Below are 9,557 nucleotides of genomic sequence, written 5' to 3' on the forward strand. Positions count from 1 at the left end.
AATGCACCTGCCACATTCCAAAGGATGGTGAATCAAGTTCTAGCTGGGATGGAAGGTTTCTGCATGGCATACTTGGATGACATTGCAGTCTTCAGCCAATCCTGGGAGGAACATGTGGACCACCTAGGACATGTGTTGCAGGCCCTTGAACAGGCCCATTTGACAATCAAAGCCAGTAAGTGCTAGATTGGTCAAAGTAAAGTGGTCTACCTTGGACATGAGGTAGGAGGTGGAGAGATAAGGCCTTTGCTCAGCAAGATTGAAGCTGTGCAAAATTGGACAACACCAACTGCTCAAACCCAAGTGAGAGCCTTCCTAGGCCTCACTGGGTATTACAGGAATTTCATTGAGAACTATGGGACCATAGCTTCTCCACTGAATGTAATCTCCTCTCCTAAATTCCCTAAGAAGGTAAAATGGAATGAGGAATGCAATCAGGCCTTTGAAAAACTGAAAAGAGCTCTTTGCCAAGCTCCAGTATTGAGAGCTCCTGACAACCACCAAACTTTCATTTTACAAACTGATGCTTCCAATGTAGGTATAGGTGCAGTTCTAAGCCAACTGGATGAGAAGGGTAGGGAGCACCCCATTTGCTTCATCAGTAGAAAACTGAAGGATCCTGAGACAAGGTGGGCAACTATCGAAAGAGAATGCTTTGCTATTGTGTGGGCACTGAAGAAGTTTAGGCCATACTTGTATGGTTCTACTTTTGTTATTCAGACTGACCACCAACCCTTGAGATGGTTAATGCAAATGAAAGGGGAAAATCCAAAACTATTGAGATGGTCAATCTGCCTACAAGGGTTTGATTTCACCATTGAGCACAGGTCAGGGTGTCACCATCAAAATGCTGATGGACTCTCTAGGATGTATATCATCGACTAGAGGTATGAGGTTCATCCAGGAGTGGATTAAATCCTCCTGTCCCTTAGTCTGGGGGGGGCGAGTGTTAGGGAGAATTCTCTGTTTAGGCTGAATTTCCCTACCTAGTGAGTCCCCCAGCAGCTTTGCTGGATTTCTGGGGTTTATTTTTTTCTCCTGCCAAGAGTGAGACTCTTTTACCCTCACTCTTGGACATGTTGAACTGTGTTATCTTGGACAAACCTTGTGTTGAATGGGCTATGGGGTCTTTTACTCCATAGGGCCTCATGTATTTTTGTGATGTGGGTTACACAGCACCCTCTGTGCAGTAACCCAGGGGTGTCCTAGGGACTCCCCAGCATAGACTCCATACCCTGGGACTGACTACTGTCTCCCAGGGCATGTAAAGTCACCAAAGACTTTATTAGTCTTGAATCCTGAACAGAACCAGTACAAACCATCATATTGTGGACGTACTGGCTGGGGCAATTCGATTGCCCCAGGGTCTGTTAGTCGAGGGGGCACGTCTCCGTCCCCCTGATCGAGTTTTGGCTGGTGGCAGTGGAAACTACTTTTTATATTCGACCGCGAATATTTCCCTATGGGATTTCCCATTGTTTTAGGCTAACACATTTAATTATTTATTTACGGTAGCCTTAAACATACCGCCGGTTTATATATTTATTATTATAACTCCGGTCGGGTTATTTTGCCAAAACTTGATCCTAAAATGGCGTTGGTGTTCGCCTCTGTAATTCTGACCCAAAGTGGAGCCCTTTGTTCCACTTTTGGCGGGCTTCTCCACAGAAGCCCTCCAAAGTGGTGCCACTCTGTCTGGGATACTTAGGAGGGGTGGAGGGGGATTTAGGCACCCTGGACTGAGTTACCCCTGATTGGCCCAAGTGGTGAGCCGCCCGGCTCACCACTTAGCATGTTTGAGTGACAGCTAGGCTGGGTGAATGGGGGTTTGCTGCATAAAAGCAGGGCTTTGAGGACTGGAACTTCAGAAGTCGCCACAGGACCAAGAATCCGACGAGGGAAGAGCTGAGCCGACCTGCTTCGACGACACCAACCGGTGGAGCCCTGCTGTACCGTCTCACCACTTTTCCCAACGACCGAGGAGAACTCTTAACGGAGTGGCTCCTTCCCTTGACTGGTGGGGACAACCAGTTTTTCGCCTTCTTTCCGTTCTTCGAGGTATCTCGTGGCCGCCTTGCCTGTGCCAAGCACCCCAGCAACCGGAATACCACACTTTTACCCCTAAACGCGAAAGTCGGTACAACCCTTTAACCGGAGGACTCCGCGGCTGGTTTCTTCCCGGGCAGTGCTATGACCTTCCTCTTCTGCTCTTCAGCGAGATTTTCTTCTCCCCTGACCGACGTCGAGCCTTGCTGTCACTGCCTGGAACAACTGCCACCGCTGGAGGATCCTTTCCGCTTAAGGTACTGTGTTCCGCCTGGCTTCCCTTGCCACCGACTGTACGGGGTAGATTTAGTCCCCGGCTTTCGAACCTGGGACACTTTGGCTAAACTTTCTGAGCCACTCTAAACCCTTTCTAACTCTTTGCAAGACTTTGAATCCCTAATAACAGTGTGATCTTGGGCACATTTTCGCTCCGGCTACTCTAAGAGTGGGCCCTGCCTAGTGACTTTTGCTCACCTGTGACTTTGTACTTCTTTAAGCCTATTGCAAGTGTTCTGGACCTTAGAGTGGTGTGTTTAACCTATTTCTGCTTTTTCTATCCCTTTCTTGGAAACTACTAGAGTGTCATCTAACGTTAAGCACTCACCTCTGTTTTAATTATGTGGTGTTAACCTAGAGTTGTCTAGATAGGAGAAAGGATTGAATCCTATCCTAAAGGTTTGAAGTGTTTCACTATATTTTTGCTAGAGTGTTTTCTACTTATGTGTGTTTTATAAATAAATAACTATATACTTTTGAAACCAAGCTCTGGTCAGTGTTTGCTTGTGCTATTGTGTTTTGGTACCTATTGTATATACTTTGCATACTGCCTAACTCTTCTTGAGGGAAGTCTGACTGCTCAGCCACAGCTACCAGGTAAATCTGGGTGGTACAGACTGCTACCAAGTGGGTTTACTGCTATACCTGTAGTCTTAAATCTTTTGCAGTGTTCCCCAAGGGAACTGCACAGGTTTCTGCCTAACAGGCTCTCCTAGTCAGGAACTGTGTTCATCCTGGGAAACAAAAAGGGGTTTCCCCCACCACGCCTGCGCCTCAAAAGGGGGCAACCATACCATTTGATGTTCTGTTGAATGGGGTTGTGCCACTTCCCTGTTGGATGGCCTGCTGGGGTGTGTGCTGTATACTGTCTGGTGCTCTTGTCCTCATGGAGCAGGTATCGTCAGGGGTAATTGGGTATAGGCCTGTTGTATCTCATAGTGTGTAGAAGTCATTCTGGGCATCGGACCTTATGGGGGTCCCTGGGGTGATGGGCCATAGTTATACCCCATCCCTGGCCTGCTCCTAAAATCTCTTGAAAAATGCCCCCACTTCCCCAGTTCTAAAATTGTGAAGGCCCCAATCCTATCCCTCCAGGGTCCACTCCACTAAAAAATCCTCCCCTTTCTCCTTGGAACCCATCTCTTCCTCTCTGCTGTCCTCCTTGTTGCCTCTGTGGACCAGAGTACTGTGGACCCCCGCCCCACTGTCCTTGCCCTCCTCCTGACCAAACGGCAGCTAGTCTAGTGTTTGCAAACTCTTGGGCGTTTCCTGCCATCTCCATCTGCACTCGCATGGACACTGACACCTCTATTGCAATTATAGCTAATCTGTTTTGTACTAGTTTTGCTTCCTCTGCTTGCCGCCTCTGGGCCATTTTCTAGTCACACTCCTTTATCCTCTTACAATGGTGTATTATTATGCTCTGTATTTTGGCTCACGCATTCGCCTCGATGCCCATGATTTTGACTAGTGCTTTTTGCACCTCTTTTGGCAGGTCCTTTTCAATAACAAAATAGAAAAAGGATATTGACCGGTCTCACAAGTCACTCGTCTCCGCTCTCCACATATCCTGAACTTTAAGAATAACCTGAGAGGGGTCTTCATCATCGCCCATAGTACATTGCATTATCGATTGTAGGTCAGGTGCGTCAGTCAAAAGGTCAAGACATGGCATCTAATATCTGTGTCTAAATCGAGTTAAACGTTGCTCCATCGTGTGCATCATTCCCCGAATTCACTCCTGGATATCCTGCTTTTACCCACACATCCCCAGCCTGGTCACCAATAGTCGCTAGTCGCTACCAATAAGCTTTTCATGTTGCCGACCGCCAGGGGTACCCCCAGCTGTCTGCTTTTAAAATGCATAAATCCACTTACCCACTCCCGCTGTGTGGGGAGGGAGCGCCTTTATCAAATTATGTTCATCCAAAGGCGAGCATGGCACATACTGTGGCATGCCGGGTCCTTTATGTATAAGGGGCATCTGCATTTTTGCCCTACCCCTGTCAATCCTTTTTTTACTTCCTTTTTTCTTTGCTACTGCCATCCGGCCAATCCTGCTCCTTAACCTACCATCCCACAAACTCTCCACCCAGGGAGTATGTTGAGGCGCTTGCTCTGCCTCCTGTTCCTCATCATCCTCAAACTCATCAGTTGTACTCCACCCGTCTTTCACTCCGTCCCGCGAGATCTTAAATTCCCATAGCCTACGCCGCCCACTCACCGACTCCTCCTTCCTTCTCTATTTGCACATTCTTTATGGCTTTGCTATCTATTCTGAACAAAGAGCCTCCTGTTTTCCACCCATCTAGTCCCTGCTCTGCTGGTTTGTCGATCTTTACTTCACACTGTGCTGTCCGCATTGTGGTCAGTTCTGTTCATGCCTGTGCCAATGCCATTTCTAGGTCTCTTTTATTGATATCAGCATGCTCTGGGATATCCAGAGGGGTTACATATGGGGGTGGTGAGGGTGTCATCGTTGTGCACACATAAGTCAGGTTAGTATAACCTACTGCCGGTGAGTTGTCAGTGGATATATTCCCCCACGTTCTGCTGGTACCCCACCCTCCTTTCATGGACAGTTGCTCCTGCTATCATTTTGCGCTAATCTTTCCTCAGAATCTTCCATATCTTGGAACATTTTCCAGAGTTCTAATATTTCCCTCTTCTTTTGCAACTGCTTCCCCTTTTATTTGGCTGTCAAAAATATGTTCCAGAATACCCTTATTATGGGAGCCATGCTCTGGCCATGAGCGGGACATGCACCCCTATTGTTTCCACCACCCATTGCTTGTGATACTTCTTGATTCTGTCATGATATAGTGGCTGGACCTTATACATATACTCGATGGGTGTTTCTCCTCCCATTATAATGATCCTTGCACCTTACTGCCCTTACGCCTTTGCTAGGACACCGCGCACGCTGCCGCTGCCAGTCAAAAAAGTCAGTCCTTCATCTCCTCCTCCCATCAAAAAATCTAAAATACCCCCTTCCTTTTCCTTCCCACACACCCACCCTCACACTCCACACACTATAAAACTCACACACCGCCCCAGGCCTCCATCCTACTGAATAAAAACACAAACAAAACAAGCCAAAATAACAAGCTAAAATAAGAACAGCTAATATTCCTGAGCCCACTAATTATGCAGGGCTCCTACTTGTTTCCTTTTTCCTCCGTTACACAATATAAGTGGTACCACCTTTTCCCCTCACTCGGAAACACTCCCTAACATTCAGTTTTCCTTTCTCCTCAATAGTCTCCTTAAAAAATGTATAATACTAAAAAATTAAAACAAACCACATCCATGCCACACTGACAACCTCAGTTTCAGCGTGCTCACACTTTCCCACATACCCGTCCCCTACTTGTTATCACTTGCTAGGGTATACTCAGATGTGTGTTTACTGAACTTCTCCATCACGAGGTCCCAATAATTTGAGCCTGCACTCTCCTCAGAACCACACACCGCTTCAAAGAGCAGAAAGGAATTCTGCAAAAATGGCTCCTGTAAAACCACTCGAGAATGCACATTTTTTGGGACTGCTGTACGGGTATCCCTAATTACGCACACACCAAAATAAATTCATCCCTCTAGGGAAATAAGGCCAAGAGTCTATCTTGTAAGGATAACAAGTTTAATCTTACAAAAATGATGATGGTAGCAAAGGAATCTGCTACCTAAATGGTCTTCTCCTGTCCGTCTTCCGTTCCTTTCGCTGCCAGAATAATTCCAGGCAGGACTGTATATAGGCCAATCTAGCTGTAGTGGCGTAACTGGATACAGGCCATGGCTCCATCCCAATCCATCCTGCTTCCATACAAGGGATGCTCCAAAGCCTTCCTTCCGTCATTGTCAGCGATTTTGCCAGGACATGCTGCTTTACATTTTGCAAGCGTATGCAAGAATACACTGTAGCTCATGCTCTCCTTCATGTTGCTACCTATGAATATTTCATGTATAAATGCCGGGGAGTAAGCTACCAGCAGCGTTGTTACCAGACCGGCAAACTACGAGTTGTGCTTGTGGTTGACTTTCTGCCTGCCAAATACAAACCAGAATAGATGTGTCTCAGCAAGCACGTAATGGTCACATGGTCTGTGGTGGCATGCAATCTTAGACCAAGTGCATTCCAGTTATAGAGAGCTAAAACCAACCGGCTAACTTCTAAAACAGGACATCTTCATCTGAAGGGCTAGAACTAAAGGAACAGGGAGGTGGTCAAGGGTGGAAGATGGACTGTAGAAAGAGGTGGGGTGCACAATCACTTAAAGCACCTTAAGCCTGTATGCATTCTCGAGTGCATAGTAAGAGATCCCTTCTGAGCAAACCCTTCCCACATTCAAAATATACATGAAGTTTCTCGCCTGTATGTGTTCTCTTGTGGTGGATAAAATGTCCATTCTGAGCAAACCCTATGCACATTAAGTGCACTGATATGGTTTTTTCACCTTTATGTGTTCTCTGGTGGCAAGTAAACTGCCACTTCAGAGCAAACCCTTTCCAACATTTAGTGCACACATGAGGTTTCTCACATGTATGTGTTCTCTGGTGGCTACTAAGAGTGCCCTCTGAGCAAACCCTTGCCCACATTCAGTGCACGCATGCGGTTTTTCACCTGTATGTGTTCTCTGGTGAATAGCAAGCTTTCCTTTCTCAGCAAACCCTTTCCCACATTCAGTGAACACATAAGGTTTCTCACCTGTATGTCTTCTCTGGTGAATACCAAGCTTTCCTTTCTCAGCAAACCCTTTCCCACATTCAGTGCACACATGAGGTTTCCCACCTCTATGTGTTCTCTGGTGGATATTAAGATCTCCTTTCTGAGCAAACCCTTTCCCACATCCAGTGCACTCATGAGGTTTCCCACCTGTATGTGTCCTCAGATGGCGAGTAAGATGACCCTTCACTGCAAACCCTTTCCCACATTCAGTGCACAAATGAGGTTTCTCACCTGTATGTGTTCTGTGGTGGATAGTAAGATCTCTCTTCTGAGCAAACCCTTTCCCACATTCACTGCACTCGTGAAGCTCCTCACCTGTATGTGTTCTCAGGTGGCTAGTAAGAAATCCCTTCCGAGCAAACCTTTTTCCACATTCCGTGCACACATGAGGTTTCTCACCTGTATGTGTTCTCTGGTGGATAGTAAGGTTTCCCTTATGAGCAAACCCTTTCCCACATTCAGTGCACACATGAGGTTTTTCACCTGTATATGTTCTCTGGTGAATAGCAAGCTTTCCTTTCTCAGCAAACCCTTTCCCACATTCAGTGCACACGTGAGGTTTCTCACCTGTATGTGTTCTCTGGTGGATATTAAGATCTCCCTTCTGAGCAAACCATTTACCACATCCAGTGCACACATGAGGTTTCTCACCTGTATGTGTTCTCAGATGGCGAGTAAGATGACCCTTCACTGCAAACCCTTTCCCACATTCAGTGCACAAATGAGGTTTCTCACCTGTATGTGTTCTTTGGTGGATAGTAAGCTCTCTCTTCTGAGCAAACCCTTTCCCACATTCACTGCACTCGTGAAGCTCTTCACCTGTATGTGTTCTCAGGTGGCTAGTAAGAAATCCCTTCCGAGCAAACCCTTTCCCACATTCCGTGCACACATGAGGTTTCACACCTGTATGTGTTCTCTGGTGGATAGTAAGAGATGCCTTCTGAGCAAACCCTTTCCCACATTCAGTGCACACATGAGGTTTCTCACCTGTATGTGTTCTCAGATGGCGAGTAAGATGACCCTTCACTGCAAACACTTTCCCACATTCAGTGCACAAATGAGGTTTCCCACCTGTATGTGTTCTTTGGTGGATAGTAAGATCTCTCTTCTGAGCAAACCCTTTCCCACATTCACTGCACTCGTGAAGCTCCACACCTGTATGTGTTCTCAGATGGCTAGTAAGAAATCCCTTACGAGCAAACACTTTCCCACATTCCATGCACACATGAGGTTTCTCACCTGTATGTGTTCTCTGGTGGATAGTAAGAGCTCCCTTCTGAGCAAACTTTTTCCCACATTCAGTGCACACATGAGGTTTCACACCTTTATGTGTTCTCAGGTAGCCAGTAAGCTGTCCCTTCCAAGTAAACTCTTTCCCACATTCAGTGCACTCATGAGGTTTCTTGCCTGTATGCATTTTTGGGGGGGCAGACAATTGTATCAATTGTGCATGTGTAGGGTTTTCCGTCAGTTTATTGTGTCAGGTGCTTAATAAGAGGACACGTTCCACTGAATTGTTTCCCAAATTCAGACCAATAATGAGCTTTCTCGTGTGAAGATCCTTTTTCCTCCGACCAAAGCTTTTAAAGTATTCAGGGCACGGATACGCTTTGTCCATTGACATTTACAAGTGTTTCACAAAATGCTTTAAGGAAACTACCTTTACATTCAGAGTGTGTATGGTCGTTTTCACGCCAGATATCCCACTCCCCCTGGATTCACAGAAAGACCAAGCTTGGTTACTGGATGTTACCACAAAGGGGTTGCATGGACGGAAGCCATGTGGTAGCCAAAAGGCTTCTCAATGTCAATCACTGAATACGCTGAAAAGACAACTGGACCCCAAACTTGCATACTTCTATGATGCTTGCAAATATTCTCAACACTGAAGCTTTTCTCTACATCAGTCCAGAGAATCTAACAATCACTGCTGTTGCATTTCTGGGGCGTCAATCACCTGTTAAAATAAAAGGAGATGCACTTTGTGAGTTTCAACGCGTTCATAATCTTAGGCCTCACATGTAACAGGCGACTGGTTCTCAGTAGTAGTGACGTGATTGTTATCTCACGTAGTAACCTACAAGACTTTGATGAGCCATCTATCTATTGGGGACAAGCACCCTCATAGGTGGCAGATTAGTGGTTCTCAATGATACATTATAACGTGATAGAGGCCATCTGCAGCAGGAATAGTGGGATTCATTTTTATTAAGACCATTTTAGTATCCACGAGTATGAGGAATAAAACTCAGGTTGGGCAACCAAACATTTTAAGCATGAGGGCCGTGCATATACATTCTACTAATTTATTTCTTCAGAAATGACTAAACTAGGTTGAAAGCTCCACATTTCCATATACAAACGATAAAGGAAGGTTTTTGGCGCTAGGTCAGCAGTTTGTCACAAATCGGACACATGTTTGACCTGTGTATTAAGTAATCACTGATGACTTCATTACATTTAGGCAAACGTATATTGCCCCAAACACAGACGGAATGACCTTTTTTGT

At 46.0% G+C, this 9,557-nt stretch overlaps 1 pseudogene; it reads right to left on the reverse strand.

Annotated features, from left to right (window-relative positions):
- LOC138515443 (zinc finger protein 850-like) overlaps nucleotides 1–8,613 on the reverse strand; it is a 49,751-nt pseudogene extending 41,138 nt beyond the window's left edge.
- Between the last annotated feature and the right edge of the window lie 944 nt (nucleotides 8,614–9,557).

Source organism: Ambystoma mexicanum, chromosome 6q, assembly GCF_040938575.1.
Source record: "Ambystoma mexicanum isolate Mex_15411 chromosome 6q, UKY_AmexF1_1, whole genome shotgun sequence".
NCBI lineage: Eukaryota > Metazoa > Chordata > Amphibia > Caudata > Ambystomatidae > Ambystoma > Ambystoma mexicanum.